Consider the following 18,788-nt stretch of genomic DNA (forward strand, 5'->3'; position numbering starts at 1 on the left):
ATTATGGCCAAAAAGTTTAATTTTTGGTTCATTAGACCAGAGGACATTTTTCCAAAATTCTTTGTACACATGTGAACTTGCAAATTGTAGTCAGGCTTTTTTATGGCCATTTTTGTGCAGTGGCTTTCTCCTTGCTGAGCAGCCTTTCAGGTTATGATCGATACAGGACTCGTTTTACTGTTGATATAGATACTTGTCTACCTGTTTCCTTCAGCATCTTCACAAGGTCCTTTGCTGTTGTTCTGGGATTGATTTGCACTTTTCTCACCAAACTACATTTATCTCTAGGAGACAGAATGTGTCTCCTTCCTGAGCAGTATGGCTGCATGGTCCCATGGTGTTTATACTTGTGTACTATTGTTTGTACAGATGAACGTGGTACCTTCAGATGTTTGGAAATTACTCCCAAGGATGAACCAGACTTATGGAGGTCCATAATTTGTTTTCTGAGATCTTGGCCGATTTCTTTTGATTTTCCCATGATGTCAAGCAAAGAGGCACAGAGTTTGAAGGTAGATCTTAAAATACATGCACAGGTACACCTCCAATTCAGTACATCTTTTATCAGAAGGTAATTATCTAAAGGCTTGGCATCATTTTCTGGAATTTTCCAAGCTGCTAGGTACAGTTAACTTATTGTATGTAAACTTCTGACCCCCTGGAATTATGAAACAATCTGTCTGTAAACAAACGTTGGAATGATTACTTGTGTCATGCACAAAGATGTCCTAAATGACTTGCCAAAACTATAGTTAGCTAATATTAAATCTGTGGAGTGGTTAAATGTTTTTTTAATGACTTCAACCTAAGTGCATGTAAACTTCTGACTTCAACTGCATTTGTGTGTAGGAGGTGATACACTTTTGGAGTAGAAAACTAGTCCCTCTCTGAGTGGTACCCTATTAGCCCTGAGGTCACCATCAGCTCCCACTATACATGCAAGAGATCTGATCAGCTCTTGCGAACTACTCATTTAGACGTGTGCTCTCTTGGTGATGCCAGCATGCAACAACTGGTCTAAGTATTGCAACGCATTCTCCCTCATCATGAATTGCTGTTACTGCACAGCACATTTGGCATGGTGGAACTGGTACTTAACTGTAGAGATTTTAAAAGTACATGTTATGGTAACTAATTGGCAGGCTGGGAGGTATTAACCCATTTAAGCCCACCGGCAACTATAGTTGCCGCAGTGTATAGCTGTCATTTTCCTTTTGTAAGTATTTTTCTAGATGCTATCCATGTTTTACATCTCAATGACTTGCAAGAAAACAACCAAATTAAGGATTTAAAGAAAAAAAAAATTGGTGTTCACTTCCTTCCGGTCACATAATGCTGTCAACTTCCTACCCCTTCTTCCAGGAAGCATGGCAAAGTCAAACCCTCCCAATAAAAGGTCATTTTCATGTTACTACTAAGTATTTTTTTTTTTACATATATAAATCTACATAATCATGAAGGTCTCTAGAATCACCCAAACAAAACAAATATTACAAGAGATCTATAGTGTCTTGTGTACTTAGTCAAAAGTCCAAGCGAAAAACAATAGTTGCCGGCGGGCAAATACCTTGTAAGTACATATCATTGGGAAATGGGGTATACTGTGTTAATAGGTTAATAAATCAAGGTTATTGGTCTTTTTTAGTGCTTTTTACTTTTATAATATTCCACCTAAACATAACTTAAAGCATGTTATTAATTGCTGTAGTTTATCTTTTTCAAACTTTTATGATATTATGTCCTGTAAGGGGCAAAATATTGAGACCCCTTCAACCAGTTTGGATGCGTTTCATTCTAATCGGTCAAGGATCCTGATACTTTTTATGACTAGTAGCTTATGATTCTATTATAAAGTTGAAATTCAGACAAGCAAAGAGTTTACATTTACATTATTTTATGAAATCACCTACAGTATAAAGACTGAAATGCACATATGGGAGGTGTTGACCTGCATGACCAATGTGTAAACCGTTACCAGATTGGCATTCGATCAAAGAAGTGGTGTTGGCCATGCTAGAGCTGGGCACTCAACAGTGCTATGGTCAATGCCTGGTGTTATTACAGGTACATGAATGTGTAATGGGAAGTGGGAGGTGAGGCTGCGGGGTGGCAGGTTGGAAGGATGGGGTCTATATGTTAGGTGGCATGACACAAAAACAAAACATGTATTTATTAATTATTTCATTCATTCAAAACCCACCCATTGAAAATTCATTTTTTCATTCATTCATACCAGTCATGTAAAGAGGGAGACAGAGATCTCCTCTCCTTCCAAAGGCTGGTTGCCCAGAGTTTTCTCCAGCGCCATGGGAGTTAATGCATTAATTATATTTATTTTCATTTAACCTTTTGATACACAATGCCCTGTTGGGGCAACTTAATATCTGCACTTTGTTCTGCACTATGTTCCACCACTTTAAGTAAATGGGTTTGTTGATGACGGTTTAAATCCCAATTTATTCAAGATAATTACGACATTTTAATCATTTATTTTCAAATTCAAGAGATTATAAGCTAGAAGCAGCTTTTTTGGGTTTGCAGTGAATGTCTTTACACTTTTACACATAATAAATGTGTTTATGAATAAAGATTGATCTGTTGAAAGCAGTTATTTTGAGAAAGATGCCAAATGTTCTCCTCCTATACAAATTTGACATTGAAGCGTGCATACAACATATTTGCCCACCGGCAACTAAAGTTGCCGCACATTCAAATATGATTTTCAAGAAGAAGAAAAAAAAACTTGGGAAAATAAATGCAGAACGTGTTCATATAGGACACTATTAACATGACTATATGCATGAAACCATTCAGAAAAATTTGGGCACAAATGGGTTAATATAACCATCCAAATACACCCCCAACCATCTCTGCAGGGCCTTTGAAGTTTATGGAAATTGAAGTAGGTCAGAGGTCACTTCTAGGGAAAGCAGTCTGTTAACCACCAGTGTCCAGACTCTCAAAATCACATTTTATTGTGCATGCAGCTTCTCAACAAACAGATGTATTGACCAAGAGTCATTCTATGGAAAGCATCAACATCTTTTTATATGATATACAGATTATACAGTATGCCAATCAAAACTACACTTCAGAATGACACACAGTATTCTGAAAGGGTGTAACACGTTGCTTGAACATGCAATACAACAGAATTCATTAAGTTCAGAATGGGACTGGCAGATTCAGTCTTGCAAAAAATCTATTTTGATTCTACAAGGGCTGCACAATTAATCATGTAAGTCACTTTGGGGTCAATCGAAAGAGCTCTGAAAAGTGAGAGGACAAGTGTGAACACTTGCACAAGGGTAATTCACTAATAAATGTTCAGACTGCAGGTAAATCAAACTGTCCGCACAATTAATTGCAAGTGTTCAAATCAGATTTGTGCATTCAGGCATAACCAACCTATCTGCATGGGTTGCATTGTTAACGACGTAGGCGTACCCACGTGACGATGCTTTCAAAACAGATGTGGGAAAAATGGAGGTGCATCATCTAGCTCTCCATATGAGCGCCCTGTCCAGTCACGGTGCAGAACTCCTCCGTCGCAAAAGAAAAACTCAGCGACAGAGGAGACTGGTAAATATTGTTTACCAATAGATTTTTGACGTCATCGTTGTGTGTTTCGTTAAGAGTGATGCAAAAGACCATTTGAAATCCGAATTTAGCAGCCAGAGTGTACGGACTGTGATGCATCTGAAAAAGTCAGATTTCAATCGCATTTGAAACCACCTCCCAATGTGGTTTGAATCAAATTCAGAAAAATCTGATTTCATGTGGTTTTTTGCAGTCCAGACCATCAAAAACTCCTCTGGATACAATATGAATATGCAAAAAATCTGATTTTTAGTGGCAGTCTGAACAAGGCTAAAATTATTTGGGGTTCGTTCACAGCGAACGTGATTTTGGTCTGTCGGCACTTTTTCTCCCCAGATTTTTCTCTTTTTATAGTTTTTCAAAAAACAGATGTTTTTGACATGACACATGCGTGAGTGTCGGGAGACATCTCACCAGTCTCTGTGACAGCTCTAGACTCCGTAAACAGCAAACAAAAATATGTCAGTGGGCCGTCTATGACGCTTTATGCCTGTCAATCATTTAGCATGTTCTCATAGTGTCATAGTTGCAACTAATTATTGAGACTTATTGTCCTTTTTAAGTCATGTTTTTCATAACTGTTGTCAGTTGTGGACGCAATTTTGTGACTGTTGTGTTTGACAATAAAATAAATAATAATTATAAAAAAATATATATATATTTTAAATTGTGGTTATTGCATTATGTAAACGTACCTGTCCAATAAGAAGAATGCCAATTCAGGGTTGGTTTTGATCCCTGTAAGGCGGGTGCCAGTGAGTCTGGGCTTCTCCTCGAGAAAACAAAAGGCTCTCATGAGAATTAACACCTGAACTCTTTCTCGCATATGTAATAGCAACATCCGAGATGCAACAGACTGTGCAGCTAACACCTCCCTTCTAAAGTCTCTTCATCTCACTCCTCCTCCTCACTTAAAGCGCACTAAAAACCTATGCAATGTTAGGTATATTTACTGTTTTTACACACATGTTTGGTATCATTTAAAGTGTCTCAGTGCACCTGGTAAGCTGGTCTCATTCTCCCAGCCATAATGAAATGTTAAAAGAAGTTATAAAATATGTGAAATGTGGTATGCCCCTTAAAGGTGTGCCCTTCCCCAGATCCCCCATACAAACTATCCCCTGTATGTAAATCTACAGGAAGCAAGAACCCATTCAATTACAAAATCTGATCCCACAGTTGTGAACCCCTCAACAGAGGACCAAAATCTAATTATAATGGCAGACACCACCATTTGGTAGGTTTATTGAATTATCTGGGTTTATAAGGAGAAGGGACGAAAGGTTCTGGGAGTCTGTAGGTAGACTTCCCACACGATCGCTGTGTGTAGTTCTTGTTGCCAGGTAAATGTGTCTATATATTACTCAATTTCTGAATTGTTGTTATTATACTTGATTGATGATTTCACTCTATGAATTGGATTTTGAATTATTGTTCTATTTACCTTGTCGATAAATTGTAAACATTTAATTTATTCTGACTGACTCTGAAATTGCTTTTCCCAAACGGATTGAACGATTCGTATGTTACCGCAAGTCTGCGTCAGATTAGTGACGACTAATATTTGGCATCGATTCAAGTGTACTTGGTTTGCAAAGACAAAAAGGGAATTTCCGTTTAGAACAGCAAACGCTGCTTGACCAATCTAAATTTGGGTGTGTCTTACCTCTGTTTTAATTTGATGTTTCTCCAGATAAGTGTATGTGGGAAACCACGCATGGCCAATCCAAAGCTATTATAAGAGAAGTTATGTTGGTCAACTTACATCTGTAATAGTGGCCGTGACCTCTACTGAAGAAAACGTTAAGTTACATTCAAGTGTATGCAATTCCATGGGGCTATACTGAAGTATCTTTGACTGTGTGAACTTGAACGTTACCGATCTCAGGTATATAGCAATTACCTCTGTTTGACGATCCAATACTGGCCGCTTGTGATCGTGAGACCCGCGGTGTAGAGAAAACAAGCGAGGACCTCAAAGCGACATAGTTTCTTAATCTAAACGGGTAAAGTACAATTAAAGGAGTTAAAAGAATAATCGCTCACTTTTTATGATACTCAGATATCATTAAAAACCTTTTTCATTTATGGAGTCAGATGAAATAACGAGGTAATACATAAGAGAAAAAGTATTTCATTTAATATTGTTGTGTTGCGTAACAAGAAAGACAGTAACGCGCAGAGACCTTCACCCGTATTGTTGGAGACCGCCATTGGACGGGTTTACATCCCCAAAACCGAACGAAGGTCCCTCCAGGAATCAAATGCCCTGCTGATGGTCATTCTAGTTTTCGCTCAAACACAATCATGTTCCGGCTTAGCCAGATGGGATTCAGTAGACAAATCTTTTATTTTTGTTTTTTGGCTTACTCGGAGTTTGTGTAAGACTCGGTGTTGTGCTTGGAGCCGGATGTTTGCTGGATTCAATCTCTAAGACAACGTTATCTAGTGTTGCAGCTTGTTGTTGCTGTTGAATAGCAGAAGAAAAAGCAAGGTCTTCGGGAGCCCGCATAAACGTCACATCCTTTGGATTTTCCCGGCAAGCGACGCACTCCCATCGCATAAAAGAAAATCAGTCTACAGGCTTTAGTAGGCAACCTAGGAAGTATGGGAAGGGTTCATTTTTTTGTGTGGTGCTACAAGTCGTTCACACATTGCCAAAAAAATATTACATGAAAATTCTTAAATATTGCACCTTTAAAAAATTTATCATTCCAAACTAATTGCGGATTTTATATGAAAGCCTTCAACCAGAGTATTTGAGAGCTTTACTCCTGCTTTGCAGCCCACAGTATAAAGGTGATGTCATGCACTTGCACAACCATTATGCAGTATTAATGGCAGTCAAAAATAGCCACTGTGCAGGGATTCAGAGCAGATGGGAATATGTGAACAAGTCCGCAAAAAAGAGCCAATCCACACTGAACGGCACAGGGCCATGGCTACAATAATGGGCCATTATCAACCAGCGCCTGGGGCCTAAACAAACAGCAGCTCTTGGAGATAATGTCTCGTGTGCGTCAGCATGCGTGTGGCCTGATAACCAGAACCTGTGTGTCGAGGTTTCACCCTTTTGAAAACAAATGGCTTTGTCACGTCAGGAAAACTGGGGCAGAGGTAGTTCTCAAATGTCAAGCAATCCAGGAAAATTCTGGGGGCGGGAACTGTTTGAGGCAAAAGAATTATATTATTGTTGAATTATATTTATACTATTTCACAGACTGTGATGTCACGTTAATGCCTTATTTAGCAGCTTAAATCTTGCAAACTTTTTTATATGATAATAAAAAAATTCAAAGTGTGTAGAGTGTACGTTTACAATATTATGCTTTGTGTTATATTACCCTGAATTAGTTTTAAAAAAAAATTATTACCACAGCTGCGAGGGGGTTTCTATGACAGCTGCTGAGAGAGTGACAGTAAATTTGGCACCTTCTCCCATTTTACTGTCTTAATCCACCACTCTCTATTATTTCTTTTTTTCCTTCTGGAAAGTTATTCAAACTTAATAGTGGATTTATTTTTTTTGCAGTTGGAGCAAATGGGTAAGCAAGTAATATTTGCTGTGATCTCCCATTCACCACTGTTGAAGTTTAACCTGCAATCGTTTACTTATGCATTCTAAAACATGGAGTGTGAAAACCGTCTATTAGAGTAAAAACTCAAAAGAAGAGAGAGAGAGAGGATGCAGCTGTGGACGGGAGTTTGAGCGTATCTAGTGGCACAAAGCCAGATATCCTGGTGCAACAGAGGTGCAATAAAACTTGCAACCATTGTATGCTTTGCCTGCCGCCACCCCCCCACTAAATACCCCCATTCATCTCGACCAGCTGAGAAATGCACAACTATTCAACTCCGAACAACAAACTCACCCCAACAGTCCTCTGCGTTTAGACTACATCTCTAAAACAAAGCAGTCTTTATGAAACCCCCGCCACCACGAGGAGCTAGACTGTGTATGAGTAGCCTACATCAGATTATATATTGTCATCCAAGGCCAAAGGTCTACACTCAGCTCCTCCCAGTTAATATACCAGAGGCTTGAATAAAAGGGAAAACACAATAATGTCACAGAGCAGTGACTGGGTTTAGGTTTTTACAGGAAGTGTCTATGTACAATTTTATTGTGGGCTCCTGTACGGGAAAAGTGAGACAGGAATATAAGCAGAAACGAGAGAAAACAGGACTTGCTTCAAAACAACTGAAAGCAGGTGGGAAATTTTAAAAGACAACCCTGATGAAAACGTGAAACGGGTATACTTAAACACCTGAGATAAATTAACAAATTGTTAAAAATAATGAGCTAGTCTTAACTTAATTGGTTAAAATGACTAATAGATTTTCTAAAGAATATACAGTATGAGAGCTACTTGTCAATGCAATACTTGCCACCGAGCTGTTAGTTGTGGGTGGTTGCCAGGGTGTTTCTATGTGGTTCCTAATGTATTCTGAGGGGTTTTTAATGACTTCATCTGAAAACAGAACAATGCTGCCAAACTGTTCTGAGACCAGTTTCTATAAGAGTTCAGTTTATTCAAAAACGCTGTCAGTTAAGCAGTTAACCGATAAGGCAGCCAGTCAGCTGCCTACATTTTCGGATCCAGTCAATGTGTTTATATGCTGTTGCAAGGGTGCTTTGCATGATTGCTTGGGCATTGCTAGGTGGTTGCTGGGGTATTCTAGGTGGTGTTCTTTAAGTAAAAAAAAAAGCCAAAAGATAGCACAAAAGTGTAGGACGAGTTGCACGCCAAAGTTTAATACTCCGGGGTAATACAGGGTTAGGCTCCACGGGGGGCTTAGCACGGGCCACCCAAACATGAGAATGGGTCACCCACGTGAAAACGTAAGTATACTTTTTACATTAACATGCGTTCAGCCTGATAACCATGAGCCGTGTGCAAAGGTTTCACCCTTTTGAAAACAAATGGGCTTGTCATCTATATTTTAGCCTAAAAGTATACTTCGGTTTTCCGCTTGCCAGTACACTTGACTAATGAGAAAAAAGTCAAACAAGTTTGAGACAGCATAAAGGTAAGTAAATGATGACATAACAAATTTTTAGGTGAACTATTCCATTAAAGAGGGTGTGACAGGGCGGAGGGCAGGGAAGGGGCCGGGTCGTGATTATACACACCCGGTCCCTTATCAGGCTAATCAAGCCTCCAAGAGGGATAAAGACCGACATGCGGACGGTGGTGCGAGAGAGTGTTTACAGGCAGCTGCCCCGTGTGTGTTTGTGTGTGTGTGTCTCTTTTGGTTCAGTTTTATATTAAAACTATTATTTATATCGTCAAGACTGTTCTCACATCCTCCTTTCCATCAATCCCTTTATACTGGTGCCGAAACCCAGGAAGGAGGAGGGATACGCCATGGTGGAGTTCTCGCTGCTTCCATCCACCCCAAGAAGGAGGAGGGATACGCCATGGCGTATCCCTCCTCCTTCCTGGGTTTCGGCACCAGTATAAAGGGATTAATGGAAAGGAGGATGCACTGCGACTGCTTTGTGATACTCTTTAGCAGCAGCAGCCATCTGCCTGGGGACGGAGGAGCCCGGCCGCCTGGAAGTGGAGGAACGTCCAGCGACATAATGGCATGCAGAAAAATGAAGTAAATCCAAGGCCTTTACAGCTGGAGCCGGGCCTGCTAAGAGTTTCGTTCAATTGCCAGAAAGCACCAATAGAAAGCCCAAGTCACAACAGTGGTTTCCCATAGTTCATACTCCCATGTCTCTGCAGATGGCCACACAGTGTTACTAACATGAGAGGGTTGTGTGTGTAATGTCAAATATTTCCATGAAAAATGACAGAAACATCAGTGTACCAAACAGACCAGCTTGGCAACAAAGAAACAAGCCAAGACTTGAAATGAGAAACAAACAAACTGAGACAAGAAAAGTCCAACATGCAAGAGATATAGCCTGTGTTTTGCATACATTTGCATAAACCCTTCATATTGTCACGAATACACATGAAGCCTAGTGACAACCACGCTAACATCCACCTTTACAGCAAAGTGCTAAGAATTCTAGAAAAAGAAGAGAAACCATCTGACTATAACAATTTTCTGAAAACAGACAATGCATGCTTTGGTCTTTAAAAGAAACCCTGTAAAGCCTGCCTCACAAGCACACACTGGAAGGAATTCCACACATGAACGCCTCCAGATTTGTCACATGATCGGATATGTCACCAGGGGGATCAAAGATCTGTTCCATGAACTCATCAGCACATGACAACACCCATCTGATTTATCATAATGCTATGGGTCACATTGGCCTCATAGCATTTTTACTAAATGGAATGAAGCCTACAGGAGATTGTGTCAGGTTTGGGCATAAAGCCACCTATAATATGGGAAGAACCAATATGTGACAAGATTTCATAATTCAATTAAAATACACTGTGCATAGGGAGTCATTAGTAGGCAGCAAGTGAACACTGAAAAACACTGCAACATCTCTAGGTTAATCTGGGTGGTTGCAAGGGTGTAGCAAGGTTGTCGTTTACTGCTCAAGTAAAAAGAGCCCACCCCCAAGTCTCTATGCAATTCTGGTCTCTAAAAATGACTTGGGTCCCTCCTTCAATGCAAGTCTATTGGAAAGAAATCTCAGATCGCAATGTTTGTTCAAATCCCTAACTTCAAGTACAAGCAATAGTAATAGTGAAGATTGAACACCACTAATTTTTGGCTTTGTGGAGTCTGGAAAAACAAAATCATAATGCTATAGTAATATAGTGATCCTGCAGAAGAAAAGAGATGAAAATGCTTCTCCCATATTACACATCTTTCTTAAATATCTTAAAAGCACATACTTTAGAGAACTTTGTGCTGTATTTGAACACTAGCTAGCTGATATAGTAATCCTGATTAATAAAACAATCAAAAGACCCCAACTTGTAGTGACAAAATGATGAATTTTACAACTGAGCATTGCTGTCACTCAGCAATGTCTTCCCTACCTGAGAATCTGAATTGTGTGGTGTATCAATGTCATGGAAGTTATTTTGGACCATGCAGAGGCTCAGAACATGAGCATACAAACTGTTCTAGAGGGACATGAATTCGTTTTCAATGAACTGATCTACCTGCTAAAACTGAGTACTTGGAAAAGGTAGTGACAAGGATCTGTGTCTACTATAGAGCTTATAAAAATAAAAAAATAAAAAAACTGACCCCAACGTGATCTGAACACGCAACCTTGTGATCTGGAGTCAGATGCACTTCCATTGCATCACAAGGTCACTGTAATGTTATGCCTGATAAAAACAAAGAAACTGGCCTATAACATACACTGGTTAGAAATGAGTATACAAAGTCAAGGACAAAAGTACACAGAGCAAGTGACTGGGGAGGAGTTAACACAGGGAAAGAGAATTCAGTGAAACTATATTAACGCTCAGTGAGGGGAAAGAGAAAGTGACAGTTTTTCTAAAGTGAAAATGAATAGGGTGTAATGTAGTACCCAACATTTCCATAAAAGGGGCACAACAAGAAAACAACCAACGGAACATGCTGCCTGATTCCTCTGGGAAACCTTTGGGAAATTTAGCTTTCTCTTGTGTTCAATAAGCAATAGACGTTCTCTTACAATATATCTGGGGGCGATAGCAGGCAAAAAGCCCCGTCAATTCTTCTAACTATATTGTGCACTAAAAGTTCCCATAAACACTCTGACAGAACCACATTATATTCTTCAGTGAGGATAAAGAGTTTAAAAAGGGGTCTCAGATGCCCTACTAAACCAGAGAAAGTTCTGGAAGAGCACATAAAACTTGCAAAACTGCTTATCTGCAGGAAGGTATAAGAGATTCCTTTATAGATGAGGTATTTGACAAGCCTTAGGCTTAGGTTAGTACAAGATGTACAAAAAAACAAGGTGAGCACAATGCATTTCCAGGAAGAAACGGATCCTCAATAACAGCTTGGTCTTCCAGTTCACCATTTTCTAATAATCAAATGCCCTTGATCAGCGAAAGTCCTGATACAGCACATTAAAGAGCAACATGCAGGTTGGACACCCCTATATAGCATAGTGTATGTTGATGATAAAACAACTAGATTTTCTGAACTGGAGTAATATATATTTAGCCATTAACGATATTTTGAGATAAATTGTGATAAAATAACTTCCGCGTATATAAAGCACTAACCGGAAGTGACGATGGGCGAGGGAGTCTGGTCAAGTTCAAGCTCAGGTTACAATGTATGCGAATGAAGAAACCGAGTTCTCCGGTGTGGACCGAACATGCCTATGATGGCCCACAGGCCTATAATTATGTGCAAATTAAGAGTTAAAATAATTAAAAGTAAGACTTACTCTGCTAAGTCCTCGTTTTCGTTGCACAGAATGTCTGCTAACGTTAGCACTTTGTCCTCCAGTCCCGCCCGCGCCAAAATCCGGTGTAAACTTTGACGGTGGACTTGATTCCATCGAGTGCACCGAGGGAACAGCATCAGTAATCAGCCTCACGTGGTCCTTACTCCGAAATCCCATCCGAGACTCCAACAAATCTCCAGGTCGATAATTCTCCGGAGTGAAATGTGCGCCACAAATGACCGAGTGTGTGGTAACAGACGCGGCAGTGAAGTCTGCTCTCTTCACCTGCACAAAACGCTCTCAAGACCGAAAAGCCTTGTTTTGCCTAGAAGGAAAATGATGGACACGATGTCCTGACAGGCTGGAATTCGTGCAACCAGCACAAACACAATAATTTACCATTATGGCTTCTCTAAATCTTTCTGTCTCTCACTACTGCTCTAACTACATCAACACCCACAATGAGAGCTGACCGCGAGCTCTTTTATTTGCCTCGCCCTACGTCATATGACGCGTTGATAGCGGGAAAGGCGTATTCCAGAGCCTAGCACATTTTCATCAAAATCTCTACATCAAATGAGATTTCATTAGTAATTTCTACTTATGTGTTTTTAAAAGACCTCTGCAGACAATATAAAGTATTAATTCAGTTATAAATTCAACCTGCATGTTGCTCTTTAAACATGCAAAACAGTTTTGCTTCAGCAACATGATCACACAGGAAATCAGTGTTGCTTGTGAAAGTACATGTACCCTAAAATCAACCCCATTTTAATCAAATTACTGACAATTCACCCTTTTTCTTGGTTAACAAATGCCCCTGACCAGAGAAAGTCTAGAACTAAACTAATGAACTAGTAGGCTGCAAGAAAGAATAAGGTGGACTGTGGACACATTGTAATGTTCCCTCTGCACTGTTTTTTAAATTGTCCATCTTTTGCATAAGTTAAATAAAGTTAAACTTTTAAAAATGTGTCTCAAGACCCATATGGTCCGTTCCATTCTGTTACACTCAGGCTAGTGGTTTTTGAACACAAGAACACTTCCTGTGTAAAAGATAATTTTATTGGTGAGATATTTAAGCTAGATTCTTTAGCTAGTAGTAAAAAAAAATAAAATAAAATACTTGTAATCTTTAAATCATAATACTACACCATGGTGTTTGTCTTAAAGCTACGGTAAAAAATTTTTTGCATGTCGTTACATCTCGAACACAATTGAGCACTCCCCTTTCCAATTCTTTTGACCGCATGCCCCTACGGATGTGTTCAACGCTTGTGCACTGCGACTGCTTTGTGATACTCTTTAGTAGTCAACGTAGGGCGCATGCACAGGTGACACGCAGGCACATATTGTGCTGATGATGACATTTGTCAAATGCACTGTGCGAGATGTAGTGGAACACGGAAAACCAGAGTATATTTTGGCCTTAACATGAGAACACAGGGCACTCCCAGGAAGAAACTGGTATTCTTGTCAATGGTAGGTTTGTTTTCCTTTTCACTCATGTTCCTGGTAATCAAATCTCCTTCAATCCAAAATGAAGAGTTGCTTCATTGCTAACATCAAGCCTAAATGAGGGCTGGGCTGACAAAACAGGAAAAGAAAGTGAGATGGTTGTCCGGACACAGAGAGCACTTGTGTAACCCTGTGCCACCTGCATGCTCCATTCACCTCAAAAGGGAACCAAGTACAAAACACTTTGGGGCCCAACGGCCACCCTGCATGTGAGTTCTCCCACACAAAATCGGCCTAACAAATATCCCTTTACAAGCATCTTCCCCGGTCCCCCAAAACCCATCCTCGGGTATTTGAGGAAGCTTCCTAAATTTTTCATACAATCCTTGCTTTGTCCTTTCCGGACAGTGAACGTCCCCTTGGACCAATAAAGAGCTTTGTTTGAGAAGTTTGTTGCCACACAGAGTCTCACCCATCTGAGTCTTGCTCACTGCAATGGGCACTTCTCAGTTTACAGAATTAGACACCTCGCTGGATCAATGTCTTCCATTCATCAGCTGCCAGAATGGTAGCCACTTCCTTGAGTCTTGACCATTCCTGCTCTCAAGGGAAATGGCATTCTACCTACCTGCCCAGCAAGAAGTCAATGTTGAAAGAGGGACACCTGTGCAAAAACGGAAGTTATGTCCAAGTACGTACAGGACATGTATATTGCAATTTCATGGCAGGAAAGACACACCTTCAGCTCCATATTAGAAGGTGAGGAAGTGTGGAAATTAGCAGTCGAGTCAGACTACTTCTAAAGACGTGAAACGGTTGTAGTTAAGTAACAGATAAGAAGCCACAGACAGGTGGCTATGCTTAACAGTGATCCGCATTAATCACTATTGATTGTGCTGGTGTCGGACAGCAGGGAGATGCAGAGAAATACAAACATTGCCCAACTGGTCTTGGTTAAGCTAAATAGGGGGCATATCATTCTGACCATCTGTCAGTGTTGAGTGTTTATGCCGTGTCTTGCCATATGTGTCTGACCCCAGCCAAACTCTATAATGGAAAACTGTCAAAGGGCAGAATTTTTTTTTTAATAAGGCCTCTCTGTACTTCATCCACAGAATCAAGAGAGAAGAAAAAATTATGATCCATTCCTGCCATCTCTTGGAGAGAAATGGTAGGGCAGGCTGACAAAACAAAATGTTTTAAATTTTCTGTTATGTGGCCAGCGATGGAGATCACTAAGTTAATAAGAATGATTTTGCCCCAAATACTCTTGCTAATACTATAACAATGCTAATACTACACCTTAAATAATAATAACCAAAAGTTAATTACATTAATTCAAACAATATCATGTTTTGGTCTGTTGATACAATATTACCCTACCAGTAGATGGCATCCCAGAATCCCTTTCGTTAAATCACCAGCAGAAGTTGAAAGAAAAACATCCTACTGCTTTATACTTTCATTTCGAAACTAAATATTTTAATACCAGTTCCCTTATTTCCAGACCAATTCAAATTGTTATGCTTGGTTTTTGAGACAGAAACACATAAGCCTAAAAAAGGAAGCACATGCCGGTTTTAACAAGAGTGATCTATATATCGATTTTGTGGCATCATCCTGGTATAGCCTACATACAGGTCCACTCTACACATTCTCACTGAACTCGTGTCCACTAGTTCAACAATCAAATGAATAGTGCATCATATTTACAACACAATGCAAACAGTAACCTGCATTAGAAACTAAAATGATTAACTGAACAGTTCTTGAAGAAGGTTTAAACATTTTTGCACACTTAATTTGCTTTCTAGATGACAGAGTTGCCAAACTTACTGGTAATTCTAGCTGCTCTTATAGAACATATGACTCTAATCTGCTAATTTACAAATTTGTTTTATTTAGTGTCCAATTCTGCTGTCATGAGGAAGGTTCAGCTTATGGTCTCAGGAGATGCAAGCGGTGAGCCTGATTGTTTTCCTTTCTTGTACATTGACTAATGTTGTGGTGAATAATACAGACCACTTGCCATTCAAACCAAAGACTTTGTCCTCATCTCTCTCTCTCGCTCTCTCTCAATAATGTCTTTGGAAAGACACTTAAGCCTTGCATGCTAATAACTACACAATGATATTTAAATACAATACTGAGTGATTGCAATGTCGGCAGGGCAATAATTGCACTGTTCATCAACTTTGTCACTGGGTTTGAAAAGAAAATACCAGTGCATCTTTGGCTGATGGTCTGCACGACAACCAATTTTACAGAAAGCTGTCTGCACAGACATTTGCCGAAAATAGAATTATATCAATGTTGCCTAACAGTGCGAGAAGGATATAGCTGTAGGGATTGCTACAAAGAGGGGCAGGAGCTCCAATCTGCCAGCAAAGATATATGTAGCCCCTAAACCTTTCCCTAACCCTAACTGTGAGTGGAAGTGACACCCCATTTTGGAATTGACGCCACCCCATTAGGCTTAGGAGTAACAGTAACCCCGCCCACTTTTGGAGATTCAGCCCCCATTTGTAGGTCTCCGGCCTGCAGTTACACCTAATTGAACAGGTCAACAGTTTTGGTTAAAACTGCGTTTTTCCCATCAGATTTCCTGCTGATTTGCAAGATCACTGCTTGACTATTACCATCAAAATAATTCAGATCTCTCTTTATTCAGTTCCACAGTGTATTTAAATGTAAGGTGACATAGGTGGTGTTGGATATAAGGTGGTGAAATAAAACCACTCTTAAATTTACTTCTGAGGGAACCAAAATGATGCAACACCTAGTTTCTCAATAAAATTGAGAAAGAGTTTGAACAACTGCACCAATTGTGAACAGTGGCTGAAACTTGACACCCAACTTCACCAATAACCAACGTTAGTGAAGTCTTATAATTTAGGCCAATAGAGCTGTTCATTTTGTTGTCCAAAAATCCAGATGACAATTATAATTTTTGAGGCATGGGTTCCCTCTGGATTTTACAATGGTGTTTTATAATGGCAGTTTTGGATTTATGAGTAAACTATGGTCTACGTTATATGGTCTATGGTAAACGCTGCTTTAAGTTACTTGGATGTTTTGTTCTACAACATAAATTACACTCAGTCATACTTCTTTAAAAAATCACATTTGGGGTATGTTGCAAACAAGTTGCTAGATAAGAACTACTACTACTGTTTTCGATTTTGTCATGGAGATTCACTCACATGCTTGTGGTATTTGTCCTTGCAATCTCGTTAGCAAAACATGAAAGCTTCAAAATTCACGTTTGAGGTATGACTGTGCAATTTATGTTGAAGAAGAAAAAAAAACATCCACATGTCTTCAAGTAATGTTTACCACAGACCTTATCTTACTCATGAATAAAAATAAAATATAAACATTATAAAAACCCATAGAGAATTCCAGAGGGAACCCATGACGAATTAGCCTTCTAGGTACACCTTCACATAGAGAAACTAAGCTAAAACTATGATTGTTGCATCTGATATTGAATGTGTCATAACATGTACCCTAGCCAAGTTGTACTTTCTAAATTTGCTTGTGTATAGGTAAAACACCAGTGTCTGCAGGTTTTTGAAAGAATTCAAGTCTTTAGCCACATATTTCAGAGCTGGCTGGCCTTGAGGGACCATAAGCTATTGTTTTTGGCAGTTTTGAGCATCTAAAAAGCAAGCATCAGCCTTTTACTGGTGGGTTCATGAACAAACTGCATTTTTCTGATAGAAATGTATTGTTCTAACAAATTGATGATTCCTGTCTGTGTGCTGTTAATACAGATCTTGAAATCTATGGCACAAAATGATGGCATTATTAAAATCTCAGACATTTCATAAGATGGTCAATACAGGTTTGGTTCCAGCAGAGCTCACATCTTCAGACTAACTGAAAGCCAACATAAATACAGCGCAGTTTTGATCACTGCAATGGTAAAGCGCTCACCACCAACTAATGCAGAAGCCAGCGGATTATGGTTTGGTGGTTGTTTCTATTCTCACCTCTTTTGAAACATGTAAAACAATGCTCCCACAATGGGCATCTCCAATTTGACAGTTAACCAATCTGATAAGGTTATTTTAATTATGTTAATTGTTTACTTGGTGGAAATTCTCTGACATCCTCAAAGAGCCACGTGTCATCTTCCAAACGTGATCAGGCAAGATTCAAGGCACTCTCCTCAAAGACAAGTTAGGATCTGGCTACTGTGCAGGCAATATCAGACTGGAAAACCAGTATGGCATCAAAGCAGTGGTAAATGGATTTAAGAATTCAGGAAGGTCTTTGAAGGACCTCAGAAGTGTTTAATGCAAGGCGTAATTTAAGGCCATGCTTGCTGGGTTCAAATGCAAACTAATGAGTGCAAGTCATTAACAGTGTAGTCATGCATACAAACCCATATTAGAGGGGCACAACTGAGGGTTTAATACTTCATGGACAGTTCTGGGCTCCGAATTTCATAGCCAGTATTCCGTTTGGAACACATCCATAATGATAACACTGTCTTGGAAGAAGGAAATCCAATCATCTTGTCTCTGCTTTTAGTTTAATGTTTAGTCATTCTGTAAAAACACTTCAAATGCCTTCTGGTACTTCAACATTTGCTGTATCTTCATCCTGAAGTGACTATAACCTAGAAGAATGTAGCATTTTTCAAATTAGATCAGTTTAGGCTTGTACCAATGATTGAAACACAGGAATTTCCCTCGCATACCGGGTGTCTCGTCAACAAAGGGTGGATACTTGGCATTGGTTTAAAGTTTACAACGTGGATTTAAACGCACCTATTGATTTACTGTACAGTGGGAGAGTGGTTTAATATTTCACTGTTGGGACGTGATATTTTGTGATCTGCTTCACAACTTGACGTAAACGGGTCGACAACTTTGTCTTTTTGACAAACAACTGTATCAAGCCACAAAACTACGTGGTCCAGCCGCGACAGAATCCTTATTTATATGAAATACAGAGTAAATGAAAGTAGTAAGGTCCATCTGCCGTCGACAATTGACTCTTACCTTTAAAAAAAATCTTGAACTGTGATCTCTTGATAAATCAGTGAAGAAAAGGCAAATACGTCCCCGGATTGGTTTCACTCCAACTTCAAACGGACCTTGTGGAAAATTGCTGGGGAAAACAAGAACTCAATACTGTATGAAAGTTCATTGCATTCTTTATCACAATTGTAATGTATTCTTGTTAGTTTGTGAATGACACAGTTTGTATCACTTCCACCTAAGACAACCAATCACAGTCGGCTCACAGTATGACGACACAATCGACCTTTCGCAGCCACCGAACTGTGGAGAGAGACGCCGCCGCCCCCGCAGGTTGTTTTCTCTCTCTCTCTCTCTCTCTCTCTCTCTCTCTCTCTCTCTCTCTCTCTCTCTCTCTCTCTCTCTCTATGTGACCCCTGAAA

At 39.6% G+C, this 18,788-nt stretch overlaps 1 protein-coding gene across 2 annotated transcripts in view; it reads right to left on the reverse strand.

Moving 5' to 3' along the window:
• Positions 1 to 18,632, reverse strand: part of LOC127645259 (guanine nucleotide-binding protein G(I)/G(S)/G(O) subunit gamma-12-like) — a 29,224-nt gene extending 10,592 nt beyond the window's left edge. Inside the window, exon 1 of one of the 2 annotated variants that reach the window (XM_052128816.1) lies at positions 18,388 to 18,632. The gene's annotated coding sequence lies outside the window, so the exon portion shown is untranslated. Of the gene's footprint in view, positions 1 to 4,295; positions 4,365 to 18,387 lie in introns of those variants that run through there. The other variant, XM_052128818.1, reaches the window with a different exon arrangement.
• Positions 18,633 to 18,788: the final 156 nt, after the last annotated feature.

Source organism: Xyrauchen texanus, chromosome 6, assembly GCF_025860055.1.
Source record: "Xyrauchen texanus isolate HMW12.3.18 chromosome 6, RBS_HiC_50CHRs, whole genome shotgun sequence".
Lineage (NCBI taxonomy): Eukaryota > Metazoa > Chordata > Actinopteri > Cypriniformes > Catostomidae > Xyrauchen > Xyrauchen texanus.